Source organism: Pieris napi, chromosome 5 (assembly GCF_905475465.1).
Source record: "Pieris napi chromosome 5, ilPieNapi1.2, whole genome shotgun sequence".
NCBI lineage: Eukaryota > Metazoa > Arthropoda > Insecta > Lepidoptera > Pieridae > Pieris > Pieris napi.
In genome coordinates this window covers 13,097,937-13,110,837 of record NC_062238.1, presented here as the reverse complement: position 1 = coordinate 13,110,837, position 12,901 = coordinate 13,097,937, and the positions used below count along the sequence as shown (strand labels likewise).

Below are 12,901 nucleotides of genomic sequence, written 5' to 3'. Positions count from 1 at the left end.
GGTCACGTGCACCGCGTTCTAGATAAACATCTACTCAGCATTCATCTAAACCGGTTTACCTACTGTGCGCGATGAAATTTTTCTGGGAAACAAAGAGATATCGAAGATTTTTTCAGTTTTATTTTTTTTATCTATTATAAAATTACTTATAAATAAATAACTACAAATACACAGGCATCATAATAAAAACTCCTTAAGGTTTTATTAAAAGACAAATGCGGCAAAAATACTTGTACAATATTTTATAGAGATAGGTGATCATTTTACTATTGTATGTAAAACTAATGGTTATCATCATCATATCTTAACAAGGGATATTGAATACATTAAACTAAAGATGTGTTAGGTGACTTTATCAAATTAAAATTGAGGTTTATACAAAGCTTCACGACTTATGTGATAGAACACTAAATTAATCCTGAACAGTGGGTAAAGCACACATTATTGAAAGCTGGCGTTACGGACGAGCGCGGCGGGTTAAATTTTATTTTTCGGAACAACCTGGGAATTGTTTCATAGCATGCTGAACGCGTTGTGAATTTTATGTGCTGTCAAATTTAGAAACACATTTTATTACTGGGCAGTGGTCAGGAAATAGAGTTGTTTCGTTACAATGGTTTTAGAATTGATTGTGTTGTTTTGTTGTAATAAAACAAATTTATTTGAATGCCCATTTACCGAAGGTAAAATGTGTAAATTACATTTGCGTGTTATACATAGTATATTGATATTGGCCGTTCTGCAACTGAACGATTTCAAAACACCTTTTGCTGCGCATTACCTCTATGTAGTGGTGCCAGAGCAAAAATTTGGTAATTAATTTTAACCTGAATTAAGTTTGGTGGCAGTTGTATGGTTATGTCTGAACATATCTGAATATATTATGTCAAATGAAACACTTTGTTTGAAGCTGCGTAACAACTGCCTTTAAATGTTTAAAACATGAGCTTATAACTAAAATAACATTAGGGGTAGTGGGGTTGCGACGCTGGATTAACAAAAAACTAACTTGACTTAATGAAGAGTTCGTAAATCTAAGTAACACTTATGTTATGGACATTATCGGAAATGAGAATGTTAAATTACAATTTATGAGTGATAAAAACTCATATTGGCTTCAAGTGCGCGATGATTGTTTACATTTAGTTTACGCTTCTAATTATTAAGTAAAATGGGAACAACACGCAATATATGTAACTTAACTAATGTTAGGTTACATAACTCCTAGCTAAGTTTAATTTCAAATCAGGGCGTGTTCTTATTACTGCCTGTGAACAAGTTTATATCATACGTATGATATTAAATTACATATATTAGTTACATATTTTATTAATTTCGAGTTATGACTCGGTTTATGTCCCACTTCGTCCATTGTAATCAGCTTGCTACACGGTTGTGCTACTCCGAGCTTTTGCTACGGTCATTTCGTAGAACCGTGACTTAGCTACGAAGTTACACTTGTATGAGAATTTTAATAAAAACTAAATACGTTGACTTAAAAACAATGGTAATTATATTCTAATTAATAGATTATATTTTTGAAGTTATACTTCTTTTGCCCGTTAGCGAAAAATAATGAGAGTAAATTTTTAACGATGCGCGCGCACACCGTCACAAAAAACCGACTCCCGAACACTGAAGTTAGCATTGTCAACATTTTACAATAAATATTTCTTTTAATTATGTAGAAATATTTTTTAAGTGATATTTAAATAAACTTTATTTAACTAGATAATGCGTTATAATAAAACTTTCAATGTATTAAATACCTTTTTTCTATTGTTAGTGTCGTTTTTTCTACAAACGTATAAGGCGAAAAATAAATTTTTTTTTCGCGTTTTTTTCTTGTTACGCCCAAGAATTATAACTTCTAACGCGTGTACATAAGTACACACACATGTTTTTTTGGAGGGATTATAAGAAGTAAACTTAAAATAACAAAAATATTTACATAACATCGTTGATTACTTCTATATAATGCAGCTCACAAGTTTGTGTGAATTTCCAAGACTATTCGTAACCAGAACAGCACTAGGTGTTTACACACTTTGCCTACGAAATGCCTCCGGCTACGGGTCGTGGGAAGTGACCTGTCAACGTACGCACTATTTTCATTTAAATGAAGCTGGGAACGAATACCCTAGGATGCAGTTTTAAATTTTAGAATACAGAATATGAATTATATAAAGCTAGAAAAGTTGAAATGTTTTAGAAAATAAGAATAAATTTATTTAAAATTCGTAAGTTTCAGTAGTTTTGTGGCGTTTTAAAGCCAGTTTTGTTAATTCTAATGAAGAAGTAGTTGATTCTTAAAAGAAATTGTTGTCATTAAATATCAACCTTGTTATACGTATAAGCAATATTATTATAAGTTGGTTATCCTAAAACTTCACTAGTAAATAAAACCCGCATAACGACAAATATATCAACGAAGTTCTTTTTGGAGCGGCTCTTTATGAGAAATAGAAAAAATATTGACTCATTCAGCCATTAAACATTAAACGAAGCAAAAATTACTTAAACACGTGGGGAAAGCCTTTACATTTCATATCTCGTATTTGATTCGAAATCTTAGCAACTTTTCTTTCTTTCCATGTAATTAATAACTTTAAATTTTATATCTTGAATGCCAGCTGTCCTTGGCACATTAAATTTGAAATCACGTGTATGACGTTGTATGTGAATAAAATTCCAACTAAAGTATGTGTTTACGCTGAATCAGTCAAACAAGATTGACAATTGTCGATTTTGACTTTGACACTCGAACCGGAAATAGTAGGTGATGTTCCGGCGTAATGGCGCAAGGATCAGTACTTAATTTTTTACCACTGTCGCGTGCGCATTAACAATAGATCGCGTACCGTACCGCATTTTCTATTTTCTTACCTGTATAACGACAAATTAAATATAGGCTTTTAAATATTATATGTATTTGTAAATATATTCTACATTTCGTATGTACGTATTTAATAATATATTGTGTCTGATTTGGTGAAAGAGAACTTATCAGCATACATTTGATTTTAATGGACCAATAACAAATGTGCAATTTCGATTCTTCTGTCGTTTTATATATCCACCTACGTAAAGATAGCAAAGGTTTAAATATTAAACGCGCGGTACGGTCACGTCGTGGTCACAAAATATCAATTTTGCATTTAAAAGAGTGCAGAGCTGTAAAATATTCTATCGTCTATGTCACGTGCTATTTATGGGCATTATCAATGTACGTCGTCGTAGTCGAAAATTTGAAAATTTCGTTTTACGAATCATATTTTATGTAGTTCACCGCTTCCAAACAGTGGGCTTGATAAGCTTATCTTTATATATATAATTCTTCTGTGAGTGTGTATGTCACTGAACTTCTCTCAAACGACTGGACCGATTTTGATGAAATTTTTTGTGTGTGTTCAAGGGGATCTGGGAATGGTTTAGATTCACAAATCAGCCCGGCAGATGGCGCTGCAGTCGGTACTTTCATACTTTGTTTAATATCCTAATCGCTTGAAATATCATGCAGGACAACGTCTGTGGGGTCCACTAGTATATTTGTAAATAACAACCAATATTTCTACTCTTGGTAGTATCAAAATGGTATCGATATGACCCCAACTCAATTTTTCAATATTCTAACCAACCCAAGACTAATAAGCACTTTTCGGGAAACCCCGAATTAGTTTTATCAAAGATAAGGCATCAGAAAGCCTTTAAATAAAAAGAAAACTATCCTTTTAACGCAATTTATCTGACTCATGCTGCATTACTAATATAGAAATGAGCACGCCACCACGAACTATGTCTACTAATCAAGTATTTGTATTTTGACTCGTTCATCATTTAGAAGTAAATCAAATCAAAATACATTTATTCAGTTTAGATGCGTCTTAGCGCATGCTTATGAATATCAAAAACGTTTACAAAATTCGCGAAAGAGCAAGACTACGCCCTCTGTTCGCAAAACTACCAGGAGGCCTTGTTCTGAGAAGAACGGGCAAGAAACTCAGCAAGTTTTACCCTCCCTCTACATAGAATTACAATTATTCAATGGAAAATGTCATAAACGTAAAAATAAAATTAGTTGCATTTGTTTTTGTATATTTATGTAATTCGTAACGAACTAAAGAAAATGCACTGTATTGTTGCTGTCAAAAATGAATGCTCTATTTGCATATTTGAATTGATTTAATAAAATTATCGAAAGTTTTGTGCTAAGGGTTTTGTAATCGTTTTTCTAAAGCCGCTTTAAAAATAATAAACGTCGGATTTGAATAAGATAATAATTGTCCTTCAGGGCTTTCTTAACTTTCCAGACTTTCGTCTTTAGTTAAATTGTAAAGTGAACTAACAAGGTAGTGGTGTTTACTTCTTAACTTCTACAGGGAATATAATTTACAATGTTCTAAACCTCGTAAACTACACTGCAGTTACTGTGACTGTAACTGATTACATTTTTAACTAACAGAAAAGATTTAACCCAAAATTTAGAGAATGAACGTAAATGTTTTGTATAGTGAGACTGAGAAGCATGTGTGCTTAATTTCGTAAATGTGTGTTTGTCCATAATTTTCTAGAAAATCAAAAGCCATCGAGATGATACTTCTTCATTTAGAGGTTAAATTTAAGAAATCCATTTGTTGTTGTGAATGTTCCATCGAAAACGGTTGAATTGTTTTTAATATGTATTTATTTATTTCGGAATCCTAAGCTAACACAAATTATATATTATAATAACAAAAAATTACACTAAAAATATAGCCAGAGATGAAATAGATAATATTTAGGTTCATAAATTTACAAAAGGAAATAAAACATTAAAAATTATTCAATACATTTAACTAAGTGATACCTAATTCGCCTGTGTTGTGGGATTGTGTAAAAGAGAGGGTATGTACGTGATGGTGTGTATGTGGGGCGTGCTCATGATACAGGATATTCTTAATACTCCTTTTATTCCGCGATAGCTTAAATAAGTCAAGGCTAAATATTGGTCGTTGTATGTTCGGGCTGCGCGATACAAAACTGACTTGTTTGTTAGATAACATTTGATGTTGACGAAATAAAGTGGATTCGAAGTCAATTATTTTTTTAAATTACATTTTATTTTTTTATCATATCAAACTTCTCACTTTTGAAGTTATACTTCTTTAGGCGCGTTATGAAAAATTGATGAGAGTGAAATTTTATGACACAAAATTAACAGAATGAAGTTAGTGGCGCATGTTGGCACGCACGCCGCCTCTGTTCACTGTGTATTTATATTTATAATATTTATCCACATGCTTTGAGTTTCTACATTTACAACACGTGTTTTCATTATACAAGTGCGAATTTTATATGTGCAAATGAATTATAATCAGAAGTGATGTAAATTGAATATTTAAATCAATAGTAATTAATATTAGAAAATATTTGTGAAAAAACTGTGATCATCAACCTTCCTAAGTGCTTCAATACAATTGAGGTTAACTATCCGTATGCATTATTAATAATGCCAAAGAAGTATAACTTCTTACGCGCGTACATAAGTACACGCACCCTTTTTTTCCTTCTCTTCTCACATTTATGAATAAACGTGACTTACGTTTATTCAAATCAAACATAAACTAAAAATAAAATGCTTTAAACAGCCAAGTACTACAGTAAATGATTCAGTCACTTATGAAGTTTGTAAGAATGAGGCGCTTGTATAAATAAATTACGTTTTATCTAAAAATTAAAGTGGAAAAGCATGTCAATCTCAGAACGTGGGTTATATAAGAGAGGAGGCAGCTCGGAGCCGAATGTTAGGAATGATGACGTTGAGATGTTGTTCTAGTAGGCTCGTTAAGCCATGTCAGGTACACGCGTGTTGCTCTGACATTCTGATATTGTATCCAATAGTATAGCTCAGAGTACACTGACGATATATAGGGAAGCCGCATTGTTTATTCTGAAGCCAGTATTGTCTTGAGTACTGTGTGGTTTTATATAACCTACGTAATAAAATATCACAATCTTTATTTAGCAATGGACGTGAATGAATTGAGCAGTGTTGGCATAGTGGCTTCAACGTGCGACTCTCGTCGCTGAGGTTAAAGGTTCGGTCCCCGGCTGTGTACCAATGGACATTCTGTCTATGTGCATTTAACATTCGCTCGAACTGTGAAGGAAAACATCGTGAGGAAAACTTGCCTTAGACCCAAAAAGTCGACGGCGAGTGTCAGGAACAGGAGGCTGATCACCTACTTGCCTATTAGATTGATAAACGATCATGGAACAGATACAAAAATTTGAGCCCTAGACCTAAAAAACGCCACTGAATTATTTTTTATTTTATGTACATGAATGGTATATTTTTATTGATACGTCTAGTAGTCAAACCTTTTTTACTGGTCCGTTTGTGTTGTTGGTACTCTAGTGTCGGTGTCTTTTTTCTTTCTTGTGAAAGTATTTTATGCAAATAAAAAAATACAGTGGTACTACCTTCTAGGTTTGGGTCTCAGATAGTGTACCTGTTTCGTGTTTTTTTTCTAACAGGTGATCAGCCTGACACATTCCATTGACTTTTTGGGTTAGACGCCGGACTCACAATGTTTTCCTTCACCGTACGAGCGAGTGCGAAATGTTTTTATTATTTCTTTATATGCTTCGTATATAGACAGAAAGTCTATTGGTGGACAGCCGGGGTTCGAAGCTACGACTTTAGGGATGAGACTCGCACTATGAAGCCATTAGCCAACTACTCAATACATAAAATACTCTAACTTTATATTTAACTTGACTTCGCTTTTGTTTCTACTATGGTGATATATCCATTTGTTTTCTAATAAATAAAATGGAGTAACTAATATGGCTGAGTGTCTTTCAAGACAATTATTTATACCAATTATTTAATATGCCGGCGACGCAGTTACGTGTAGCAAGATGTGATATAACTAAAATTACCACGTGTTAATGCATCATCATCAAGAGGTATTGCTCGTCCTATTTATTGACTTAATATATAGATCATTACCTCATGTATATGTAAAACGAAATTACACATTTTCAAAACACCATTTACGTCCTTATAAATAACTTACCAATTCTTACAAAAGCCGGCAACGCATTTGAGATCCTTCTGGAATTTATTATCATAATCACGGAAAACTCCTGCCGGTATGAGCTGTTCTATAAAACTGAATGAAGTAGGCTGATTAAACTATTAGATTTGATTTGGTAGAAAGAAATTACTATAGTTTTGTTGCTATGAGATTGTTTTCATTTCTATATAATATATAAAGATATTTTCTTTTTAAAGCTTGCGTCTCTTTGTTGACTATTGTTTACCGGGAAACCAAACCACAACCTCCGGCTTGAACGTGTATTTATTACGAAAGTTATACTTGTATGTAAATACTGAATGATGTTGTTGTAATTATAATCATATTAAAACAGTGCATGAAAATATAACATATACTTTATTTTTATTGCTTTAAGTTAAGTTCGGTGGCGGTTGTTCAAATAATGAAACACTTTGGTCAAAGCTATGTGTCAACTGTCTTTAATCGTTTAAAACAAGAGCTTATAACTAACATAAAGTTAGGAGTAGATGGGTTGCGACGCTGGACTAAAAATAAAAATTGTAGCTTAACATTCTTAAAACTAAGTGACACATCTGTTACCTATAAACAATATTAGTTATAGTTATATATATATATATATAGGTACCTATATATATATATATATAATATATATATATGTATAATAATTTTTTGGCTACATGTGTGATTGTTACCTTTGCGCTTTTAATTATTAATTAATATAATATAACTTAACTAACGTTATGTTACATTCAAGATTCAAAGCCTTTATTTAACTAATACAAGAGAAAGTTTACAAATATAAAATATGTATGTAAAAAAGTTCTTTAAAATGGTTTTGTTGCACAGCTGTCCTCTTGTACAGCTTGCCACAAAGCACAAAGGCTCCTCCAGCTGTTTCCAGTGCTTCCTATCCCTGGCAAGTCTTTGCCACAGAGGACCAGTGGCTTTTTTAAAGTCATCAGCCCACCGCGCACATGGTCTTCCTCTCTTTCGCTTGGTGTTGTAGCGAGGTGTCCATTGAGTAACTTTTTTTGACCATTTTGCTCTCTGGCCTCTGAGCAGGTGTCCATCTCCATTTAAGCATGTTACATAACTCCCACTTAATTATTTATATAAAACGAATGCGGCGTGTTATTAAAATGAACATTTACAACATACCATTAAACATTATAGGAGTAATCAATCCGGAACACAAGGAAGGGGGGCGTAAAAAATTCAGTCGTTATAAATGTATGGTGGCGTATGAAAAACCTGCCCCGTTAAACAACGCATCATAAGCTTTTAAGTACTGTCACGAACTATCACGTAGACATCGATCTTGTTAGATCTTGCTACAGAAAAATAAGTCCTTTGTGCAGTCAGTAACGCTTACAATCCCATGTTAATGTCTGGCGTGCAAAAATGTATGTAGTCACGCACTCTGTAACAAATTACATAGAATAAATACTGAAATGGTCTGAAATATATCATTAGACGTAATATAATATGACAAGGGCCATAATGGTAACGAGAGTATAATAAAATGGACCGTCGGGATCATAGCAGAGATCTCTTTAGAGAAGAGTTTTTCTCAACAAAGGGCCAAAGAGTGGCCCAAGTCTTATTTAAAACATATTGAAAATGGTAATGTGTCGTACGAAGTTATAAAATACATACATAGTATTTTGGATCGCCGTCTAATATTTATTCGTTTTATGAAAACTCATCTTCCCAAAAAAAGAAACTTTTACATGGCCATATCGCAGAACGTGTATTTAGCACATAGTGGCTAAAGGAAGGCTTCCCTCAGGGGCTACTAGAGTCCCTAACTCTGTCACATCCAATAGCGATACCGATAACAATTCCGATCTTTTGATCGACATGCCTTTTATCCAGAAAAAAAATGAAACAGACGGTAACGCCAAAATCAAGTTTTTTAAAACTGTGGCAGTTTTAAAAAAAGCGGACAGGACTGTAATTAAAAAAATAAAGTATTGTTAAAAGGCCGGCAACGCACTCGCGAGCCCTCTGGCATTGAGAGTGTCCATGGTTGGGGTATCACTTAACATCAGGTTAGCCTCCTGCCCGTTTGCCCCCTGTAAATTTTCTTTTATGAGAAAACTTATTCTTTTAAGAATATAACATGGAAATTGAAAATCCTCATACACATTTGTGTATGAAATAGCCATACAAGTTCATGAAGCAGGGGAATAGTTTGAGAACGTCCTAGTTGCAGTGGAATATCGGTAATGGCTGGAAATCTTCACAAACTACGTGACTGGCAATCTACAGGGTGGCCAAAAAGTCGTGGATCAAACGCAAATAGGGGATAGATGAGGTCATCAGCGGCAAAAAATTGTTCTACGGGAGGTCTCTAAGGTCAACCCCTGCAGAAGTATGATTTATTTTGGTTTTTATATGAAAATTGACTTTTTTTACTAATTCTTATTAAAATTCGCAAAAAATCTACATCCTGTATCTTTTTCATAATATCCACTAGATTGGTACTGATGAGTTCTTGCGTTAGACATACTATTTATAGTTGTTTATTGAGTGTATTGAAGATAATATTAAGTTATACGATATAAATTTTTTTCAAATCAAAACTTTTTGTTTATTTCGGACCCCACTGTGAAAAAAAATTACTCTACCGAAAAGTGACCCTGTATTACAAGTTTTGGCGCATGTAATATGGATTCTGAAAAGGTATTACACATGGCCATGAGTCGCTCTAATATCTTTCTAGGACGAAAAAACAACAACGATTCGGACTTATGATAGATTATTTACCTACCTGTGACCAGTACTGTGTGAATCGGACTAGATTCAAAAAATTGGACAGATGGCTGGAAGGTTACGTAGGAATTTGATTAGACGGTGCAGATTAAGTATTATGGTCAGAGTCAGGAATTTTGAGCATATTTTATTGTAAAATATTTTGTTTCCTACAAACAACAATTGAGAAATAATTGTTTTAATACAATTATTATTTCACAATCGTTGTTTGTAATTCTTCCTAGAAAGATATTAGAGCGACTCATGGCCATGTGTAATACCTTTTCAGAATACATATTACATGCGCCAAAACTTGTAATACAGGGTCACTTTTCAGTAGAGTAATTTTTTTTCACAGTGGGGTCCGAAATAAACAAAAAGTTTTGATTTGAAAAAAAATTATATCGTATAACTTAATATTATCTTCAATAGACTCAATAAACAACTATAAATAGTATGTCTAACGCAAGAACTCATCAGTACCAATCTAGTGGATATTATGAAAAAGATACAGGATGTAGATTTTTTGCGAATTTTAATAAGAATTAGTAAAAAAAGTCAATTTTCATATAAAAACCAAAATAAATCACAACTCGGCAGGGGTTGACCTTAGAGACCTCCCGTAGAACAATTTTTTGCCGCTGATGACCTCATCTATCCCCTATTTGCGTTTGATCCACGACTTTTTGGCCACCCTGTATATACAAACACAATATACGTTTTAACTTTTATTTCTCGTAAACCTGATTTTGATGCTTTGTTTTAAGTTTAAAGTTGGTTTTATTTTAATTCTTTTATAGAACAGGGGGCAAACGGGCAGAAGGCTCATCTGATGTTAAGTGATACCGCCGCCCATGGACATTCTCAAAGCTGGCCTTTTAAGAATTGGTCCGCTCTTTTCTTGAAGGACCCTAAGTCGAAATGGTTCGAAAATACTTCAGTGGGCAGTTGGTTCCACATAGTGGTGGTTCGCTTTCTCATCTCGTATTAAATATTTAAATATATTATTAAACTTTAAATATATTATTGAACTTGTATAACCCAAAGCTAGCTATTTATATGAAAAAAAACAAAATTAAATATCACGACTTATTATTATTATTACCTTCTAACTATTCCAGCTGGGTGGTACCAGGTAGGTGTGTTGGTGGAACCTGCCGTGTTTATAAACAAGTGTAATGTTTCTAAAATACTAGCGACACTACGAAACTTGTTCTTGGCCACAGAATTCTCGTATTTCTTGATATATGTCCCTTTAAACATTATTCTTTATGGACTCGTTATCAGTTTTCTGTGTAAGTTTAAAAATAGCTTGGTAAACATATCGTCTACTTAAGTTCAAATTTATAATCGTGCTAATGTAAGTATAAGAGAATTAGTATAAATAATGGTTTTCCTCGGGAGAATGCCACTGATTTTATTCTAAATTTAACATTTTGACTAACTTCAATAAAATTAAATCAATCATTCTAAAATATATGCGTGTACTCATTTAGATAAAACTGCAATTAGGATAACAGGCCAATTTATTCCCTTGAAGTACTTTCACTTAAAGCTCATTACCTGTCTCTAGGACCAAAATTAGCTCATTAACCTGAAGCCATGTTAATTATCATGTTTAAAGGTCAGTATAATTTATGTTATTATCTGGGCCCTAATGAACGCTATTCAGTCTTGATGTCGTTAAAGCGATACTACGTTTTTTTACTATTATTATTATATTCTTTTTCTTTTATTGCGTCAGAGGCGCAAACTAGTTGTTGTGGTCTCTGGAAGAATGACCAGCGCCAGGGCCAGTTACAACCACAACACACATTACACACTTAAAATGTACCTTATTTTTTTATTATTATTATTATTTTGCGTGTTTCGTAAGTAATAAATGTTATGTTTATGTCTATATGTCTATGTTTTGATTTTCAGTCTCCTTTATATATCCTAGGTTTTCACATATTTATTTTTTGCAAACATTTTACTCAAAACAATGAAAAAACAAATGTCTTTGCTTGTGTAGTCTTAATACACAATTATTTTATGATTTATTTTTAGTCTGTCAAAATGACAGTAAGTGTAAATTGTGACTCCTTTAACTCCGTAGAATAATTAATCTATGTTTTTAACTCTTAGAAGCAAGGATCTTTACTTAAACGGGAGTTAACATAAACATACCGAGTTTCCATGAATTCAGTCCAGTTTTAATAATAAATATGAAAGTAGTAAGCAAATATTTTACATACTCAGATTTATATTTGTTTGATCAGCAAATTTAATTTGCTACATAATAAGTCTACTGTATAAAATATTGAGTTTCAAAAGAAAATAAATAAAACACACTTTTACGTTGGTTTCAATAAAGAAATAATGTACTTCAAGTTCAATTTCAACATTTACTAATACCAGAAACTGAGTTTCATGAGACGTTGGAGCTGAACGCCACTTAATTGTGTCTAATGTGTCTGCCGTTCCACAATTTAAAATTTTTTTATGGTAATATAACGTAGGGTAATTAAAAGACCCTTCCATTGACCATACTCTTGAAAGACAATTGTATCTATGAGTCCATTACCTCTTGTTTTTTTAAGTTATCAGAGCTTAGTTCTGTTGTTGAATTCTATAAATATTAAGAGGCAATATAAAAATCAGTATTAGCCTAGTTTTTTTATAGAAAGGGGATTTAAATTTAATTACAGATTAAAATTTAATGACGTGGAATAAGTGCTACCTGTATCTTATATTCCATAGTAAACATATTTTATTTTAAACAGTGTGTGAGCTACGTCACAATTGATTTATTTTTGTTGATTCATTTAGTCTATTTGGATTGTCCTTTGGAGCAGGACCAGCATGTTTCCCAGCATTTTTATCTTGATACAATGTTGTATCTTGTTATAATTGACGACTCATTGGTCTAGTGGTTAGTACCCCTGACTGCGAATCCATGGGTCCCGGCTGAGACGAACATCGATGTTATGAGCATTTGGTGTTTTGCTTAGGTCTTGGGTGTTTAAATATGTATTTATATGTCTATCTATCTATAATATGTATGTATATCCGTTGCCTAGTACTCATAACACAAGCTTCAC

General features: G+C 32.9%; 1 long non-coding RNA gene across 1 annotated transcript in view; it reads left to right on the top strand.

The window, feature by feature from the left end:
* The window catches only part of LOC125049842, a 68,422-nt gene that overhangs the window by 40,412 nt on the left and 15,109 nt on the right, over positions 1-12,901 (top strand). The gene's annotated exons all lie outside the window — the stretch shown is intronic.